Here is a 19,434-nt window from a genome sequence, read left to right as displayed (position 1 = left end):
AGAACTGAAGAGCCTCCTGATGAAAGTGAAAAAGGAGAGTGAAAAGTTGGCTTAAAGCTCAGCCTTCAGAAAACTAAGATCATGGCATCCGGTCCCATCACTTCATGGCAAATAGATGGGGAAACAGTGGCTGACTTTATTTTTCAGGGCTCCGAAATCATTGCAGATGGTGAGTGCAGCCATGAAATTAAAAGATGCTTACTCCTTGGAAGGAAAGTTATGACTAACCTAGACAGCATATTAAAAAAGCAGAGACATTACTTTGTCAACAAAGGTCCATCTAGTCAAGGCTATGGTTTTTCCAGTGGTCATGTATGGATGTGAGAGTTGGACTATAAAGAAAGCTGAGTGCCGAAGAATTGATGCTTTTGAACTGTGGTGTTGGAGAAGACTCTTAAGAGTCCCTTGGACTGCAAGGAGATCCAACTAGTCCATCCTAAAGGAGATCAGTCCTGGGTGTTCATTGGAAGGACTGATGTTGAAGCTGAAACTCCAATACTTTTGCCACCTGATGTGAAGAGCTGACTCATTTGAAAAGATCCTGATGCTGGGAGGGATTGGCTGCAGGAGGAGAAGGGGACAACAGAGGATGAGATGGTTGGATGGCATCGCTGACTCGATGGACATGGGCTTGGGTGGACTCCGGGAGTTGGTGATGAACAAGGAGGCCTGGGGTGCTGCCGTCCATGGGGTCGCAAAGAGTCGGACACAACTGAGCGACTGAACTGAACTGAACTGATGCAACTAACACTCACATGCTTAGAATATGTTTCTCTAGATAGGATTTGGAAATAATCTCTAGTTCCATCCATGTTGGTACAAATGGCGTTATTTCATTCTTTCTATGACTGGGTAATATTCCATTACACATATGTACCATATCTTTATTCCTTTATCTGTGGTTGGACACTTAGGTTGCTTTCATGTCTTGGCTATTGTAAATAGTGCTGGTGTAGACATTGAGATGCATGTATCTTTTTGAATTAGAGTTTTTCTCGGTATGTGGGCTTACTGGCACATATGGTAGTCCTAATTTTATTATTTTAAGGAACTGCTAGGGCTTCCCACGTGGCGCTAGTGGTAAAGAATTCTCCTGTCAATGTGGGAGATGCAAGAGATGTGGGTTCAATCACTGGGTCAGGAAGATCCCCTGGAGTAGGAAATGGCAACCCCCTCCAGTATTCTTGCCTGGAAAATTCCATGCACAGAGGAGCCTGACAGGCACAGTCCATGGGGTCGCAAAGAGTTGGACACGCCTGAGCATAGCAGAGTACAGAGGAGCCTCCATAGTGGCCGCACCAGTTTGTATTTCCACCAGCAGTATAGGAAGGTTCCCTTTTCTCCACACCCTCTCCAACATTTATTATTTGTGGAGTTTTGGGTGATACCTCACTGTAGTTTTGGTTTGCATTTCCCTAATAAATAACAACGTTGAGCATCTTTTCATCAATCTCCCTTCTATTTGAACTCCCCAGCTGGATATCGCTCTCTGTCTGAGGAGCTATGATCAGTCTAGGCAGCGTTTGTACAACTGGCTTTAAGTCAATTTCCTCCCCTCCTCTGTGATGCTGTGATTCCCAAAGGCCTTTCTGTGGACGATCCCTGGCCAGGCCTCCATGTCAGGGAGAAGCTGGAGGCGCACGCTGAGTCTCAGACCTCCTCCCGCCCAGCAAGTTACTGAGTATTCTCAGGACCCTGTTCCCTTCTCAGGTTAATAAATGTAATCCCAGACTCTGAGGTGGGCAAAGGCAGGCAGTCGAGGTGGATGGAATTAACTAACTTCTAAGGTGGACATAAATCATTTTGGCATCATGATTCATATGACATTTTAAGGCTGGATCAATTGTCTTTGGCTTTGCCCTGAAGCTGCTGTGATGGAGAGGGAGGCCTGCCACTTGATTACTCACTTACCTGTAATGGTGGTTAAGACGTGTGGGGCCTCTGTGATCCCCTTTTTTGAGTAGTTTGTAAAATGCTGAATGATTAGGCCCCAAATAAATAATTGTTGCAAAAATAAAACCCCCAACAGGGCTAGCTGACATTAATTGTGTCCTTACTATGAAGCAGTCATTCTATTTACGAGTCTTTTCATTTTATTATGGAGGATGCTGTGATAATTAATTATGTGCTGTCTTGACTGGGCTAAGGAATGCCCAAATAACTGGTAAGACATTTTTTCTGAGTGTATCTGTGAGGGTGTTGACTCACTGGCTCCCCTGGTTTCCAGGCTTTGGGGCCCACACTGAGTCATCCCATCAGCTTTCCTGCCTCTCCACCTTGCAGAGAGCAGATTTCGGGACGTCTCGGCTTCCATCACCCCGTGAGTTAATTCCCATAATAAATCTCTTCTTTTGAAAAATTGAGGTATAATTGACCTGTAACGTTATATTAATTTCAGGTATATATCAATGATTCAATATTTGTATATATTGCAAAATGATCACCACCATAAGTCTTATGTGATAACATTTGTCATCACATGTAGTTAAAATCTTTTTCTTGTTATGGGAACCATTAAGATCTATTCTCTTAGCACATTTCAGATATTCAGCACAACATTATTAATGATAGTTGCCATGCTGTACGTTATATCCCCATGACTTGTTTATTTTATGACTGGAAGTTTGTACTTTTCGACTCCCTTTACCCATTTTTCCCGCCCCCACCCCCTCTCTCTGGCAACCACCAGTCTGTCCTCTGAATCTATGAGGTTCGTCTGTTTATTTTTAGATTCTATGTATAAGGGAAGTCATATGGTATTTGTCTTCCTCTGTCTGACTTATTTCACTTAGCATAATACTTCCTAGGTCCACTTCAGGTTGTCGCAAATGGCAGGATTTCATTCTTTTTTATGGCTAAGTATATTTCATGTGAACTTCCTTGATGGCTCAGATGGTAAAGCCTCTGCCTACAATGCAGGAGACCTGGGTTTGATCCCTGGGTCAGGAGGATCCCCTGGAGAAGGAAATGGTAACCCACTCCAGATTTCTTGCCTGGAAAACCCCATGGACAAAGGAACCTGGTAGACTACAGTCCATGGGGTCACAAAGAGTCGGACATGACTGAGCCACTTCACTTTTTCATATTCCATATATTTTATATCTATAGACGTTTTCTTTATTCATTCATCCACTGACAGACCCTTAGATTGTCTCCATATCTTGGCTATTGTAGATAATAGTACAAGGAGCATGGGGATGCATAGATCTTTTCCAGTTAGTATTTTCATTTTCTGTGGATAAGTACCCAGAAGTAGATTTGCTAGATCAGATGGTTGTTCTGTTTTTAATATTTTGAATAACCGCTATACTGTTTCCCATAGTGGCTGCACCAAATAGTATCCCCACTAGCAGTGCACAAGTGTTCTCTTTTCTCTCCATCCTCGCCAATATTTGTTATTTCTTGTCTTTTTGATAATAGCCAATCTAACAGGTGTGAAGTGATATCTCATTGTAGCTTTGAATTGCATTTCTCTGGTAATGAGTGATGTTGAACACCTTTTCATATGCCTATTGGTACACCTGTATGTCTTCTTTGAAAAAATGGCTATTCAGATCTTCTGCCTATTTTTAGTTGGATCGTTCTTTTTCTGTGAGTTGGCAGTTCCCATCGGGTGGCCAAAGTGTTGGGGGCTTAAAACAACAGAAAAATATTCTCTGACAGGCCAGAAGTCTGACCTTCGGAGGCTCTGGGGGACTCTTTCTCTTGCTTCTTCCAGCTGCTGGTGGCCACGGCTGTTCCTTAACTTGTGGCCACGTCGCTCAGGTCTCCGCCTCCCAAATTTGTCACATGGCCCTCCCTTCTTCCTGGATAATCTCTCTCTACCTCATTCTTATAAGGACTTTGTCATGGGATTTAGGGCCCCTCAGAAAATCCAGGATAATCTCCCCTCAGACCCTTAATCTTAATTATATCTGCAAAGACCCTTTCCCCCCAAAAGTGCATATTCACAGGTCCCAGGATATGGACAGATCTTTTGTGGGGGGGCCACCATTCAACTCACTACAGGTCTCTCTTTCGACCATCAACTTATGTCCTTGCAACCCTTTAAGTCTCAACATTCTCACCTGTGAAATGGGTACAGAATCACTGACTTTCTTATCTCATGGGTTTGCTGAGACCCACACCTTCCCCTTAGTGAACGACCAGGGGATGGAATGATAGGATGGGGTTGGTGAAGGGATGGTTGCCTACCATTGGTGATGGGGGTTATGGGGGCTGGGGAAGTAGGAGGGATTGGAGGACAGGAGGAATGTGGTGTGAGCTCATCATCTGGGGAGAGGGAAGGAAAGCTTCAGAAGAGGGAATTGGGGCGGGGACTGTGGACGGGGTGAGACAGCCACACGTGGACACACCTGGACGTGTCTGTTCCCTCCTGCTCCTCGGCTGGGAGCACCGACAGCAACAGCTTTGAAGGAGGACAGTCAAGAGAAACGGATGAGCGGGAGGAGGATGAGAAAGGGAAAACAGAAGGAAGTACTGGTGTTTCTCTGGTTGCCTGTGAGGTTACATGGGATACCTCTGTTCTTTTTTTTTTGCCTGGAGGTACTTAGTCAATCCCTGACTAGGGATAGAACCTGTACCCCCTGCAGCAGAGGTGCAGAGTCTTAAGCACTGCACCACCAGGGAAGTCCAGAAACCTGTGTTCTCCTGATTTTTTTTTTTTTAAACCACAGCAGGAGAAAGGAGAAGCAGCAGTTTGAGGGCTGTGTGGTTTCTTGGAGAGGACACTGTCCTGGGATACTTGGGTGTCCTGGGAGCAAGAAACATGCAAAGGGGAGGTTTCTTCAAATAATGCTGCCGGCAGGTAGACATATATGCAAAGATTTCACCCATACCAAAACCCAGGAGGAGCCAGAGTCCATTGGAATGCCAAGAAAGAAGGGAAAATGATGCTTATTGATTATTTACTCTGGGGCAGGGTGGGGGGCGTCTAGTCATATTGCCTTGCCTCATGACAGTCTCAGAAAAGAATTTTTCACAAAGGTGAGGGAACTCAGGCTCAGAGAAGTTCCTGAGATGTGCCTGAGGTCTCACGACAGACCCTGCTAGTCCAGGTTCACACTCTGGTCCATCCGGCATTGAAGTTTATGATCTGACTACTCTCACGGGCTGCCCTTGAGGATCTGGAGGACGGCCCCACTGCCTGGCGCTCACGTATGGCGTTCCTTTACCTCTTGTCTCGGCTTCTGTTTGCTCTCATATTTAAAATGTAAATTTCAATCATCAGTGTTCAGGAAAATTCTGTTATTTAACTCTAATCCTGTATTTCATGGCAGAGGACATCTGGCAGGCCGAGTATGTTCAGATTCATCTTACTCCAAGGGTATGAGATAACCCTAGGGGGGCTCCCCAGACTCAGTGCCTGACAGGGGGTGTCACCACCCTGATGGAAAAGTACGTCTTGTAGATTCAACTGCAGATGTTCTAGCCAGGGTAACTCTGGCCCAGGTTTCTGTCTCTTCACAGTCTCATTATTGAGGGCCAGGCCAAGAACACGACCTGCAGTTCTGGATCAAGGATCAACATTAGTGCCGTAGAAACAGTGCCAGCAAATATAGACGTCAGAAAGGTTCCACTCAAAAACAACTTTTCCACACCGATGACGTGTTTCAAGGAAGTGAATTATCTACCTGAGTGGAGGACAAAAAAAAAAAAGGCATTCTTTCTTCAGGCCCAGGAAGTTGAGTTGGCTGAGTCACACAGACAGTCTGTCAACATGCTGGTCCCTAAGTAATGTCGCATTTTAATCTTCTCATTGGAATTGCAAAGGTTGAGAAGGAGGTGTCTCTGTTCCTTTCAGAACCTCCGGTGGGTGGCAGCCCCCTTACTCTTGAAGCTTGTATCTGACCAAAGGGAAGAGTCCTGCTCTTAGTGGGGAAGTCATGGATCAGAAATTTTGAGTTGATGGATCTGGCCATGCAGACATGGTCATAATGCCAACATCTAAGAGGTTTGAAATGAGAGCATAGTAAACCTATGAGGACAGATCCCCTGGTGTCATTCTGGATCTGTCATATCAGCATATACAGAACTGAACCAGAAAAATGATAATAATAACAGTGGCAGCAATGGCGGCCACATTCCCGGTTTGTTCTGTTCTGGGCTGTGGAGTAATGCCTTGGTCCTTTCTTCCAGCACAGCTTCTAGTGATATGGGGTCTGAAGGGGCTAAGAGTAGAGACAGGAGACATTGTTGGGAGTCAAGCTCAGAAGAAGGGAGATCATAACAGCAGCAAGGGTTCTGAGGATGAAACGGTATATGTGAACCACTTACACTTAAGAAGGTGTCCGTCACTTTTAAGTCCCATACCAGTGTTGGTACTTATGAATCTTCTGTGCACAAGTGAAGACATTAAGGGTCAGAGGGGTTACCTGCTTATATAACCCAGGCCCGTCTATGAAGCCCTTTCTCTCTGTACCAGATTCCTCTTCTTTTCTTTTTGTCCAGGTTTCTAGAATGGGGTGTACAGTCAAAGACACCATACATACCCAGCGGAAACAACTCTGCCCAGCAGAACTTCCTGTTCCCAGGGCTGGCGGGGCTTTAATGAATTTCCCAGGGTGAGAGTGGGCAGGGTCCATCCCCCAGGGCCCTGACCCTCTACCCCTAGCTGGGTGGGTTTCGCCTGCCGCCAGAGATTCTTAATTTTAAAGATCTGACCAGAGAAGAGGGTTTCTGAGGGAGTGATTTGGTTTGTTATTGAGTGGGTCTTGGAGGAGAAGGACGTTTCTTTTGGTTACTGAATATGATCTGATTCTGAGCTGATTTCTCCCAGGTCCTCAGGCTTTCCTGACCTGTCTGACCCCAGTGATTGTTCATCAGGCATTAGGCTGCTGCCCACCCGAGCTCAGACCCTTGCTCTGGCTCCCAGAGGCCACATGTTCTTGACTAATTAACTGATTCTCCCTGAGTCTCTTCAGTCCCATTATAATGTCAAACTAGGTAGCTCTCAATTGCCATCATTCTGAAATGAATTAGTATCTGGTTTGACTTTGGGAACTTGTATCAATCACCGATTTTCCTCTGGGACTCTGCTGATCCCAGTGGGGAACTTTTCTGAGGTTCTTGCCTCACCAGTTGAGCACAGGTGAAGACCATGCCTGGGGAAGATCTGGGGAACTCCGAGTTCTGAAGAGTCCAGAGTGAAGGGTTCAGTCGTGAGTGGATGCTGTTAACAGCCCCTGATGAACTGTAGCCTCACTTTCAAAAGTGCAGAGAAAGTGCTACAAATAGAAAAGGAAGAGTGTGTGCATAGATGACAAAGAACCCTGTCCACTCGATTCATGAATAATTTAGGGAGTGGTGGGCAGTCAGTCCATTTTATATTTTAAGCCTGAATTAATTTACACTTGTGATCATTATTGAGAATTTGGGGGCAAAAAAAAAAAAAAAAAGCCACAGCACTTTACAGCTGAATTATGAACTCAGGTATACTGAAAAACGAGTGTGGTCTTGTGTAAGAAGCCCAGAATTTTGGATTGTGTTCTGTGCAAAGGATTAGAACAGATGAACCAGTCCTGAATGTTTTTGTAGTGATGACAGTAACCCAGAGGCAGATGTGGGTGTGGTCACAGACTCCATGACAAAAGAAAACTCTAGGAGAAATGTCATCCAGACTTTGCCCTGCCCCTTGAAGTGCATAACTGTCAACAATACAGGGTTAAAAATGGGCCTGTTGCTTTACTGGAAGTGACTTCCAAATTCTGTGCCTGAATTCTTCTTGATACATTTGATAGGACAAAATTTTGTTGTTGGTTATGTATAGCCAACCCTTTCCTCCTAAAATGGGCAGATCTTGGAACTGGAAACTTTGTTTTTAAATTTTTAATGTATTTATGTATTTATTTTTATTGAAGTATAGTTGATTTACAATGAATGTCGTGTTAGTTTCAGGTGTAGAACAAAATGATTTAGTAATATTTATCTGTACCCACATATATGTAACACATATATTTATATACGCTTTTTCAGATTCTTTTCCACTATAGGTTATTACAAGATATGGAATATAGTTCCTTGTGCTATACAGTAGGTCCCTGTTATGTACCTATTTTATATATAGTAGTGTGTATCTGTTAATCCCTAATTCCTAGTTTATCCCTAACCCCCTTCCCTTTTGGTAACCGTAAGTTTATTTTCTATGTCTCTGAGTCTCTTTCTGGAGCTGAGAGTTTTGGTTTGCTGATTTCTGGGCAAGGAGATTATGTGAGTTGGCAGGCAGCAGCTGAAAGCAAGGGATGAGATAGGGGATTCGGAGGAACATTCTGGAGCTAAGAGACTGGACTCCTAGGAATGAGAGCTTCAAGGGACGAGAGAGTGAGACCCACTGACTGCAGGCTGAGGAGAAATGAACCAGAGGATAGAGATTTGAAGAGCGTGGTGTGCAGTATGTGATACAGTATCCTTCTCGAATTTCCCTACAAAATCTTCAGACAAGTCACACTGCTGTTGAGATGTGAGTAGATTCTTTCTGGAAAGTGGAAAATTTGAGCCCTGTGCTAAGACAATAGAGAAAGCCAGCGTGGGGACTAGAGGTGGATCATTGTGCATCACAACTGCACCTCAAGCCGGATGATCTTGCTTAATGCGCCGCACACACACACACACTCACACCCAGAGCTGTAGAGACCCTCACAGTGTGTGACTGTGTGTGTGCGTGTGCATGCGTTCGTGTGTGTGTCTTTGGTGTGCTAACCGTATCCATTTAATGCAAGCACACAACTGCATAGATCCCTGCAGGCACAGGCTGGGATATTCGTTTTATTCCCTGGTTTCATCCAATAGCTTTTACCCTTTTCTCTGTTTCCTCACTTATGTGTTTAATCTCTACTCTCAGCGTGCATTTTATAACCAGTTCCCCACCTCTGTGCTGGGAGCTTGTGTAATGAGGTGCCCACCATCCAGTTTCCACCATATTCTGCAGGTGCGACAAATAATGCCATAGTGGATGGGCCATTACCCTGTTGGCCTTGTTACCCAGACTGCTGAAATCACTTCCTTTCAGCTTTATTGTATTTGGAAAAAGAGTGTGATTAAAAATACATAGCAACAGAATGACTGTGTCAACGATGGACTCCTGCCGTCCTGAGGCCTGGTGGATGTCCCTCTGCCGGGAGGACCATCCCTCTCTGATGATGCTGGCTGTGGTCCCCGGAACCCCGAGCCTGGGCCTCCTGAACTGCCGTCAAGTGGAACTCGGGCACCTTGATCAGATAAGAGCTATTTTTGCTCTGGCTCCACTAAGCTAGATTCCATCTCAGATTCCATTAAAAGAACTGCCTTCTTTCTTTTTCCTTTGTTGCTAAGGAATAGCTTTTCCCCTCAGATTGATTTTTTTCCCCTTGAAGAAGCCCCAACCCACACAACACTTGGTAGTAATTTAAAATGAGCCAAAGCGCTGTGCCTTCTATTAGAAGCACAAAGCCACCCGCCAAGTGTCATCAGGGGTCAGCAGGGCCTGTCTTTTTAACCAAACACCCAAGTGCTGCGTTAGAACAAAGGCGACTTCTTCTCTTTGGCAAATGCTGAGCTCCTGCTCTGTTCTGTCCAATTATGGGTTGAGCTCGCCCCTGCCCACGAGCCAGCTAATCAGACTTTTATGAGCCTGGCTCCTCACGCCCAGGGCCCCGAGCTGAATGCAGGTTTCTGCAGAGAGAGGAGGACGTGCTTTTGCCGGAAGCCTGCTTCCCACTCCGACCTGTGAGTCAGGGATTGAGTGGGCCGCTCACCTGCTGGGGAGCAAAATTCGTTAAGTGCCTGCCCCTCCAGATCTGGAGCGTGTGTGTGTGTGTGTGTTTGTGTGTGTGTGTGTGATGGGCAGGTCAGCAGTAGGGAACCGGGCTGCAGAGCCAGCTGGGGGCAGCCCACCAGGGTGTGAATGTCACCCTCACTCACGCAGGCTCCCTGTGGGTTATTCCTGCCTGGCCTTTTCTGGCAACGCTGGACTGCACACCCAGGGTCATCGTCAGCCATGCCCCTGGAGATCAGAGTGAATCCACAAAATTCTGTTGTTGCTGAAGGAGCTTGTTATGGAGATGGAGGGCTGGGGGAACCTGGCGTGGGGGTAGAAATCCACCCTTTGTGGGATGGCAGACATCGCTTAGTTTTTATTCTGTGTGTGTGATCGATTGCTTAGTCGTGTCTGACTCTTTGCAACCCCATGGAGCCCGCAGGGCTCCTTTGTCCATGGAATTCTCCAGACAAGAATGCTGGAGTGGGTTACCATTCCCTTCTCCGGGGGATTTTCCTGGCCCCGGGACTGAACCGGGGTCTCCTGCATTGCAGGCAGATTCTTTCCCATTGGAGCCAGCAGGGAAACCAGCTTTTGTTTGATGCTCAGGCATTAAGGAGAGCTTGCATATCTTTCAGACTGGCTGACTGTCCTGCCTGTTCTTGTAGCAAACTCTGCCTACCTGATACAAAGTACAGCACCCGCATTGCCCGCCTCTGCCGGGCTGGGTGCTCTATGGTAGCAGAGCCGGGAGCTGGGCAATGCCATGTCCCCTGGCACGTGGGAAGCAATAACTCAAGCTTTGTTTGATGAAGGTGGGAGACAACCAGGATGTTCATGCCGCTGACTCAAATGTCAACGCTCATTCTGAGTGATTTTGGCAAATTTTTCAAATGTGTATGTCTTCTCTGGAACTTTCTGTCTCCCATACAGATCCTAGTTCTTTCTTCTCTTATTCTAAGGCTCTCTTCTCCTCCCTCTTGACCCAGAATCCCAGGAGCCCTGGAACCTCAAATCCTAGCTCTCCTAGGAGAGTCCAGCTTCTTCCGTCAACAGGGGCCTCAGGACCCTGGTGGGAGGAAGGGCCTGGAAGATAAGCCTAGACATCTCCAACTGGAACTCAGGATGAATTCTCCCCTAGACCTACCTGTGAATGGTGCCTGGCATGGTCAAGGCTGAGACAACTAAATGTGTGTTTTGCATACACCCTATCCGAATCTGTGCTGGGCTGCCACAATATTGAAACATAAGTGGAAACACCTAGAGAGTGCCTGACCTTGTGAAAAAGACCTATAATTCCAACTAATATTTTTTAAAGCCTAAGTTTGACCCCCAAAAAGCTTTTCTCTACAGCATCTTGAACCACACAGTGTACGTTATATTGACTAAGTTCAGCTGACGCAAAGCAAGAACGGAAGAAAGCAGTGGTGATGGGGTGACTCATCGGCTTTCAGTGCAGGCAATTATGCCGGGCACTCAGAGTCAGTGGGAGCTGCCCTTCCACTGAGGGAGCGACAAAGCGCAGGGCATCTCAGCGCAGAGGGTCTGTGTCTGTCCACGCAGTCAGCGGCCCCGTGTAGGACGGGAGTCACGAAGCTCAGCTGGTAGAGACGTGGGTCCTTTGAAGTTTCTTTTTTTAAAAGTGATTTCAATTAGAGAGCGGTTTCTATTTTAATAGTGTCCTGGGTGAAATCAGACTTTAAGATTTTGAAGTCTTGGTCAGTAGAAAGGAGGAAAAAGGTTTAAAAGAAGCTAGCTGTTTTGGTGAAAGCATCCATTTACTTAGACCGAGCCCTGGTTGTTTTCTGAAAGCCCCTGAGTGGGCCCTTGGGTGACTCCTGTGTCAAAGCAGGTGGCTGGTGTTTGAAGGGAGCATGGGGAGGTAATCTCGGTGCAGACGTCTTCCACCAAGGCACAATAATCTGCTTGGTAATGTTTATCTTGGGGTGTGGTTGAGGTGGATCTGAGCCTCTGTCAGTCAATTCAATTCAGTCGCTCAGTCGTGTCTGACTCTTTGCAACCCTATGAACCCACGGCATGCCAGGCCTCCCTGTCCGTCACCAACTGCCGGAGTCCACCTAAACCCATGTCCATTGAGTTGGTGATTCCATCCAACCATCTCATCTTCTGTCGTCCCCTTCTCCTCCTGCCCTGAATCTTTCCCAGCATCAGGGTCTTTTCAAATGAGTCAGCTCTTCCCATCAGGTGGCAAAAGTATTGGAGTTTCAGCTTCAACATCAGTCCTTCCAATGAACACCCAGGACTGATCTTTAGGATGGACTGGTTGGATCTCCTTGCAGTCCAAGGGACTCTTAAGAGTCTTCTCCAACACCACAGTTCAAAAGCATCAATTCTTCGGCACTCAGCTTTCTTTATAGTCCAACTCTCACATCCATACATGACCACTGGAAAAACCATAGCCTTGACTAGATGGACCTTTGTTGACAAAGTAATGTCTCTGTTTTTTAATATGCTATTTAGGTTGGTCATAACTTTCCTTCCAAGGAGTAAGCATCTTTTAATTTCATGGCTGCAATCACCATCTGCAGTGATTTTGGAGCCCAGAAAAATAAAGTCATCCACCTGTTTTCACTGTTTCCCCATCTATTTGCCATGAAGTGATGGGACCGGATGCCATGATCTTAGTTTTCTGAAGGCTGAGCTTTAAGCCAACTTTTTCACTCTCCTTTTTCACTTTCATCAAGAGGCTCTTCAGTTCTTCACTTTCTGCCATAAGGGTGGTGTCATCTGCATATCTGAGGTTATTGATATTTCTCCCGGCAATCTTGATTCCAGCTTGTGCTTCTTCCAGCCCAGCCTTTCTCATGTTGTACTCTGCATATAAGTTAAATAAGCAGGGTGACAATATATAGCCTTGACATACTCCTTTTCTTATTTGGAACCAGTCTGTTGTTCCATGTCCAGTTCTAACTGTTGCTTCCTGATTTGCATACAGGTTTCTCAAGAGGCAGGTCAGGTGGTCTGGTATTCCCATCTCTTTCAGAATTTTCCACAGTTTATTGTGATCCACACAGTCAAAGGCTTTGGCATAGTCAATAAAGCAGACATAGATGTTTTTCTGGAACTGTCTTAGTTTTTTGATGATCCAGCAGATGTTGGCAATTTGATCTCTGGTTCCTCTGCCTTTTCTAAAACCAGCTTGAACATCTGGAAGTTCACGGTTCACATATTGCTGAAGCCTGACTTGGAGAATTTTAAGCATCACTTTGCATGTGGGATGAATGCAATTGTACGGTGGTTTGAGCATTCTTTGGCATTGCCTTTCTTTGGGATTGGAATGAAAACTGACCTTTTCCAGTCCTGTGGCCACTGCTGAGTTTTCCAAATTGGCTGGCATATTGAATGCAGCACTTTCACAGCATCATCTTTTAGGATTTGAAATAACTCAACTGGAATTCCATCTCCTCCACTAGCTTTGTTCGTAGTGATGCTTCCTAAGGCCCACTTGACTTCACATTCCAGGATGTCTGGCTCTAGGTGAATGATCACAGCATTGTGATTATCTGAGTCATGAAGATCTTTTTTGTACATGGATGGTTTTTGGTAAGAGACGAAGGGAGTGGAAAGGTGGGATTTGCTTCTCTCTTTGAGGGGTTGCAGCCAGAAGGGACCCCAAATAAGCCTGTTCAGACCCCTCTGATGGCAGATGTATTCCAACTATCATGTTATGTTTCTCATCAGTGAGCCTCAAAACCTTCAGTGTGGTCTTGTCCACAGTTTCCATCTGGTGTCCTCCATTGCTATGGGGGGTCCAGGGAGGGGTCTCTGACCATTCATGGGAGATAGTGGGTTGAGGAGAGGGTAGCAGAGGTGACTTACAGCTGGAGGCTGGTGTTTCAGTCCAGAGGGGAGATCGCTATATGGGGTTGAGTCTTGGGGGCAAGCCTCACCAAGATCGATCTGCAGAAGGTTCGAGCATTCTTGGTGCTGGTAGAGGAGGTCTGAGAAATTATTCGGGAAGGGAAGCTGGATGAAACATTGGACTGGATGCAATGAGATGAGATGGATCTTCAGAGCTGGTGAGGTCTGGGGTGTTCACAGGCTGAGGTGGTCTGGGACTTTTCAACTGACCTTTCTGTCCCTGGGTTTCTGATGGCCAGGCTTCATTACCTAAGACAATCGGGGCCACCCCATTCTTTCCCCTGATTTTGAACTTGCTCTGAGCTTAAGAGCCACAGGCTTTGCCTCAGGATTTGGTCCCCTCTGTTTTGGTGTGTTGAAACATCCCAGGTTCAATAGATAATGGATGGAATAGAGTCTGCCCACCACACAGCACAACAAGGAATGAATCTGGTGACAGATGATGCGTTCCAGGCTTCCTACCCTGAGTGTCTCCACACAGACTTAGCACAGGGAGATGACCGTTGACCACTCTTTCTGGGCCTGTCTACCACACACCATAGCTGTTGTTATATTGTTACTATTCTCTGTAGAAATATGCTTTAGCTTCTTTATTGTTGTTGTTCAGTCACTAAGTCATGTCCAACTCTGTGATCCCATGGACTACAGCATGCCTGGCTTCCCTGTCCCCCACTTTCTCCTGGAGTTTGCTCAAACTCATGTCCGTTGAGTCAGTGATAGCATCCAACCATCTCATCCTCTGTCGTCCCCTTCTCCTCCTGCCTTCAGTCTTTGCCAGCATCAGAGTCTTCTCCGATGAGTTGGCTCTTCCCATCAGATGGCCAAAGTGTTGACGCTTCAGCATCAGTCCTTCCAATGAATATTCAGAGTTGATTTCCTTTAGGATTGACTGGTTTGATATCCTTGCAGTCCAAGGGACTCTCAAGAGTCTTCTTTTGTTCCCCTAAAATTTCTCACTCCCAGTTTTTCCATATTGGAAAGGATTGTCCACTCAGGGTAATTTGGTCCCTGAGTCAACCTGGAAAGCAAATTTTCTGACATGGAGATGCATTTCCAGTTACTGCCTCTAGGAGAATCACCATCTCAGAGCAGGAAAGGACCATTGTTACAGATACTACATGAACACCTAATGTAAAATCGTAATGTGTCAAAAGAGCTTTTGTATACTAAACTCTCCTGCTCTATGTTGGGCATTGTGCTAAGTGACTTAAGAACAAAGCAAAACAAAACCTTGTCTCACTTCATCTCCACCAAACCCCTATTTGTTTTTTGGACTTTTTATTTGTATTGGGGTATAATTGATTAATAATGCTGTGATAGTTTCAGGAGGACAGCACAGGGACTCAGTCATGCATATACATGTATCCATTCTTCCTGAAACTTCCTTCCCCATTCAAGTGTCCACGTGACATTGAGCAGAGTTCCCTGTGCTATACCAAACCCCTGTTTGGTTGAGGGAATGTTATCATTTTTCAATGTTTTCATTGGAAAATAATGAGGTGAAGGAGAGTTGAGTGCTCTGCCTGAGATTACACAGGTAATAGTTGGCCGAGGAGGGATACTCGGGCCTGGGACTGCTGAATGTTAGGCTTGAGAATTCTAGGGGGCCATGTGTTTCTCCAGTGCTGAATTATTTGAGGGGAGAAGGCATTGGCCCTGCATCTATGAAGTCAGCAGAGGGTGTTCAAAATCCTACGGCAGCCTTGGTCGGGGAGGTGGCGCGGGGAGAGTCAGGTGATGGTGGCTGGACCACTAGAAAGGCTGCAAAGTAAGAGAGACAGAACTTACTAAAATACAGGACTGAGTCAGCCACTGTATTTGTGTCACATTAAGACAAAATTACAGTCTGATCCGCACCTTGGAGGCACAGGATGTGACGAAGTAGGAAGCAGAACTCAAGCTTACTAGAGTCACTATTTTGGGCCGGTTTCTTCCTATCAACTAGTCTCTCACCGTCTTTCAGTCCAGCAGTCCAGGCCCTCACTTGCTGTCTTGATTCCCAGTTGCTCCTTTTCTACTCTACCTTGGTCTCTGCCTTCTTCCCCGGTAAAAGTTCACTACTTGAACCCCATCTCAAAACAAGACACACACTCAAGGGAGTCGGTGAGAGATTCAGAAATTCAAGACCACCATCCAGTTCCTTAGAGTGAGAGGGAGGGAGGAACTTTCTGGGCCAACCACAGCCTCTACCCCTAAAGGTCCCCTTAGGTGCAGACAAGTTCAGGGACTTGAGGCTGAAGTCATCTCATGTCATTATTTATTTTCATTTCCCCAGAAGGGAGTGGAAGATGAATACTACATATTTACTACCTGAGAAGACAAAAATGACCCTGGAACAGGTTGTTAAAAAATATTAATGCTTAGCCCCAGAATACTTATTGCAGAAGCCCCAGGGAGCAAAGTCATAGAGAAATGTTACCTGCATGTAAGCAGTGGCTACGTTAGCATCTGGGCATCCTGTTGGTTTAATATAACACTAGGCTGATGCTGGGAGGGATTGGGGGCAGGAAGAGAAGGGGACGACAGAGGATGAGATGGCTGGATGGCATCACCGACTTAATGGGCACGAGTTTGAATAAACTCCGGGAGTTTGTGATGGACAGGGAGGCCTGGCGTGCTGCGATTCATGGGGTTGCAAAGAGTCGGACACGACTGAGCGGCTGAACTGAACTGAACTGAACTGAGGCTTTTTAGGGTTATCAGGGCCTGGAAAAATTAACTATGAACAAAAGACTGGAATGGAAATGACTCCTGTTGATTACACACAAACACACCCCTCAGTTTAACTTATGGAAAGCATACTGGTGATGAATTATACCTGTAACTGAAGCTGCAGGCTGAATATGTTTCACTGCTCTCATGGATCTTGCTGAATCCTTCTTTGGCCTCAGTAACCAGGTGGTCTCTTAAAGCTACAGTAACTGGAGATTTGAAAATTTGGTGCCTTTAAGGGCCAGGGAGATCATTTTTTAAAGCATCTGTGGTTTCAGGGACATCTAGTTTGGTTCATTTTTACGTGATGGGGCTTTGGTTGACTCTTGCTATGTGAGGACTGAGTCTGCCCAGATGCAGAGAGTCCAGGAGAAACCCACCTAAGTTTGTTATTTAAAAAACAACTCACTGACACAAAGAATAAACATCAGCTGAGAGCTGCTGTATCCGTGGGAAGACTCACTGTATCAGTTGGAACATTCATATTATTAGGACACACAGACATCAAAGAGTGGTCTGATTAGGTGGATCAGGTGTGAATTCTTGTTGCTCATCAGCCCCACTGGTGTATCCTTGGTTATAACCAGCTGTATGTTGCTCTCAGCCTGTGCCTGGCCTCTGTGACTGACAGTTTTTTTTTCCTTAGCACATCCACTCTTATTTATTTTTCAGTTGTACTATGCAGCATGTAGGATCTCAGTTCTCTAACCAAGGATCGAACCTGTGCCCCCTGCGTTGGAAGCGCAGAGTCTTAACCTCTGGACCACCAGGGAAGTCCCCACATCCACTCTTAACTCAAAAAGAAAATTACGTGCCAAAGCTGGCCTCACCGCTCCCTCCCAAGGGGAGAATTCTTGGTCCTCCAGGCCATCTGTCTTCCTCTCCCGGTGCTGTCTCCGGGTGTGCCGTTATGGGGTGTGCTAACTGTTTAGCTGTGAGTGCCTCTGCTCCCCACTTCTCCTGTGGGTGTCTCGAGGGTGGATGAGTTTTACCTTTGTATCTCTGGCACCTGGCACTCTACCTGGAACACAAGGCCCTCTGGACATGTTTGTTGGATGAATAATGAAAAATAATTAATGAACTTTCCACTTTGGTCCCTCTCAAAATTATACAACACAAATTGGCTTCCCCTCCCCCTCTTTTTTTGGCTGCACCTTAAAGCCTGTGGGATCTTAGTTCCCCAAACCCATGCCCCTTGCTTTGGGAGTGCAGAATCTTAGCCAGTGGACCACCAGGGAAGTTCTTCCACCTTTTTTTTCTCTAATTGGCTTTTTAAAAAGGTGTATTTCTTTTACCCTGTATCTGCTATACTCTTATCAGTCTAAAGACACAAAAAACATTTAGCAGATGTGTTCTGCTAGGAGGTCATTTCCAGAATTAGTGTTAGGCTCTGTCCACTTAAAGTGGGTGTGACCTTCATAGGAGAGAGAACAAATGGGTTTATTTCAACTGGACTGGGAGTAGGAGGAGGAAAAATGAATCCATGAGTATAAGCTAAGTCATGAAAATAAAAGATGGATTTACACCCAGTCTTGGGGGCTCCTTAGAGGACAATTCAGAGCAGATTCAAGCTACTTCGGCATTGTCTTAAGAGGCACTTGAATCAACCTTCCTGAATTTGAATTATCACTTCATCTATCCTCTGTCAGCCTCCACCGGAATGTCTTTTGGTTATAGATCCCTTTTATAGACTTCGGCTTAACAAACCACCTGCAACTGGTCTGACATACTTCTAGGGACCAAATTTTAGCCCCTTATACATTATTTGGTGGAAAACAAAATCCAAAATAGGTAGAGCTAAATTCTTGAGTATTTTCAGTGAGAGAACTTACAACTGGCGGAGATTACAAAAACTTCCAATCTCGTTTTTCAAATCAGAGCTGTCCAACTCAGATGAAGAATTCAGGAATAATACCTGCTTCACACGTTGCTTTTCTTAGGGTCACAGAAGAGGGACAGGAGACACAGAGGCACATGTTTTTGTTTGCAGTTGTCAGGTCCTATCTGCCTGAATCATTCCCTAGAGGTCAGGGAGACTCAAAATGACACATTCAGTCCCTGAGTGGGGTGTTTGCCGATCTAATTTCTTCAGGTGGGCAGAGCTGGAATTAGTGAGCAGCCCCGAAACTTGGAGCTCTGGGGTGAGCTCTGGGGACCTGCCCTGACCTCCTGTGAGAGTAGGGCTCTGATTTCTGATGTCTCAGTCTTTTTCTTTTAATATATAATTGTCACATAATGTTGTATAAGTTTAAGGTGTACAAAGTGTGGATTTGATGGCTCTATCTATTGCAATATACAACACCCTGGTGGCTCAGTTGGTAAAGAATCTGCCTGCAATGCAGGACACTCAGGTTCAGTCCCTGGGTTGGGAAAATCCCCTGGAGAAGGAAGTGACAACCCACTCCAGTATTCTTGCCTGGAGAATCCCATGGACAGAGGAGCCTGGTGGGCTACAGTCCATGGGGTCGCAGAGAGTCAGACTCGACTTTAGATTAGGGCTCTGGTTCCTGGTGTCTCAGTCTTTTCCTTTTCTTTTTTAAATATATAATTGGCACATAATGTGTGAGTTTAAGGTGTACAAGGTGTTGATTTGATACATTTATCTATTGCAGTATGATTACCACCCTGGTGTTAGCTAACACCTTTATCATGTCACATAATTAACATTTCTTCTTTGTGGTGAGAACATTTAAGATCTGGTCTCTGAGCAGTTTTGAAGTTTATGATATGGTATTGACGTTCCTGGGCTATGCTTTAGATCTCCGGAACTTAGTCATCTTCTGATTGCAAGTTTGTCCCCTTTAACAATGTCTCCCCAGTTCCCCTGCTTCCAGCTCCTGTAACCACTATTCTACTCTCCACTTGTATGAGTTCAGATCTTCTAGGTTCTGCCTGTAAATGCTATCATGCAGTATATGTGCTTCTCTGTCTGACTTATTTCACTTAGTGTAATGCTCTCAAGATCAGGATCAAGCTCTTAGTGTGATACTTCAGAATTGTTTTTAAGTTTTATATTTGAGTGTAGATAGTTAACAATGTTGTGTTAGTTTCAGGTATACACCAAAATGATTCAGTTATACATGTACATGTATCTGTTCTTTTTCAAA

At 45.5% G+C, this 19,434-nt stretch overlaps 1 long non-coding RNA gene across 1 annotated transcript in view; it reads left to right on the top strand.

The window, feature by feature from the left end:
* LOC122687914 overlaps window positions 1-19,434 on the top strand; it is a 91,128-nt gene that overhangs the window by 38,335 nt on the left and 33,359 nt on the right. The window contains exon 4 of the long non-coding RNA XR_006339259.1: window positions 2,228-2,320. This is a non-coding gene — a long non-coding RNA (uncharacterized LOC122687914). The remainder of the gene's footprint in view (window positions 1-2,227; window positions 2,321-19,434) is intronic.

The sequence above is a fragment of the Cervus elaphus genome, chromosome 32 (genome assembly GCF_910594005.1).
Source record: "Cervus elaphus chromosome 32, mCerEla1.1, whole genome shotgun sequence".
Classification (NCBI taxonomy): Eukaryota; Metazoa; Chordata; class Mammalia; order Artiodactyla; family Cervidae; genus Cervus; species Cervus elaphus.
This window is presented reverse-complemented; position numbering and strand designations above follow the sequence as displayed.